This window comes from Macrobrachium nipponense, chromosome 39 (assembly GCF_015104395.2).
Source record: "Macrobrachium nipponense isolate FS-2020 chromosome 39, ASM1510439v2, whole genome shotgun sequence".
Classification (NCBI taxonomy): Eukaryota; Metazoa; Arthropoda; class Malacostraca; order Decapoda; family Palaemonidae; genus Macrobrachium; species Macrobrachium nipponense.
In genome coordinates this window covers 11155722-11156878 of record NC_061099.1, presented here as the reverse complement: position 1 = coordinate 11156878, position 1157 = coordinate 11155722, and the positions used below count along the sequence as shown (strand labels likewise).

Genomic DNA, 1157 nt, shown 5'->3' with positions numbered 1-1157 from the left:
GACATCAGGCATCACCAGAGATGAAGTGTCGCAAAGTGAGGTATGTTGAAAATTTCTATGATTTGGACCATAAATTCTATATGTCCTTAGTGAATCTGTATCAAGAATGATCTAACTTTACGAAGTGTCTAGATTTCTGGAATTCTGTCTTAAGTCACAACCTAAGAGTTACAACCAGCATCAAATTTTGCTTTGGTTATTTAGTGCTCTATCACTAGGAAGGACTCAAAACAGATATGTTTCTCTTTATGTCTATCTGTTTATTTACATCTGTTATTCCTCATAACAGACTTAGGAGCAAAATGCAAAGTTTTACTGAAAATATTACAGCTATGGAATAGAAGGCAAGTGGAATTGCATAAATCACTTACTGCAACAGACTTTTACACCTAGTCGATGTTGAAACTTTCAGATAACTGGAATTTACTTCCTACTTTGAATGCATGCTTCTTGCAAATATAACAAAAACAGCAACTCTTCTTTCCATGTTATCATAAAAAAGCTTTGCATCAACAGGTGTCCTATTTGGGAAAGATTATAACCTGTATTCTAGCAGTTGACAGGAACCCATCCAAAACATTCTCGGTATATTTATCGTTCCCACATCAGCCCTTGTTTTTTGTGCACTGGACAACATTTTACGATACATTTTTTACAGGATGGTTGAACTTTCAATATTTAGGTTTGTGAACATTATCATCTCTCATTCTACTGGTTACCAGGTTCTGTGCATCATTTGATGTACAATTGAAACCTAGTAAGTACGTACTTCTGAAGATTTGAAACCTAGTAAGTACGTACTTCTGAAGACTTCTCTTGAGATCTTATTTTCATTAAACAGCTAGTATTTCCAAAGGTCTTATTTTCAATAAAACATCAGTTAACATATATAACCATAGCTAGTTCAGAAGGAGAAAATCTTTCCACTCCTATCTTATGGACAAGTTACTCTATTTTCATGTAACATGATGGACAGATTTCACCGGGTGACCACTTCCAGATGCCTAACTTCTTGTGGTTATTGACGATGAATTTGACATTTTCTGCTGTTTATTTCAGCTGTTTCAACCAAACTTGATAATTATGCAAAATTCAGTGCAGATTCACAGAAATAAAACTAGGTGGTTAAATATAAGTGCTTGCAGGGATTCGAATTC

At 34.7% G+C, this 1157-nt stretch overlaps 2 protein-coding genes across 3 annotated transcripts in view; one reads left to right on the top strand and one right to left on the bottom strand.

Moving 5' to 3' along the window:
* Positions 1–1157, bottom strand: part of LOC135210112 (vascular endothelial growth factor receptor kdr-like) — a 306237-nt gene that overhangs the window by 52511 nt on the left and 252569 nt on the right. The window lies entirely within an intron of this gene.
* Positions 1–1157, top strand: part of LOC135210114 (uncharacterized) — a 163910-nt gene that overhangs the window by 159607 nt on the left and 3146 nt on the right. The gene's annotated exons all lie outside the window — the stretch shown is intronic.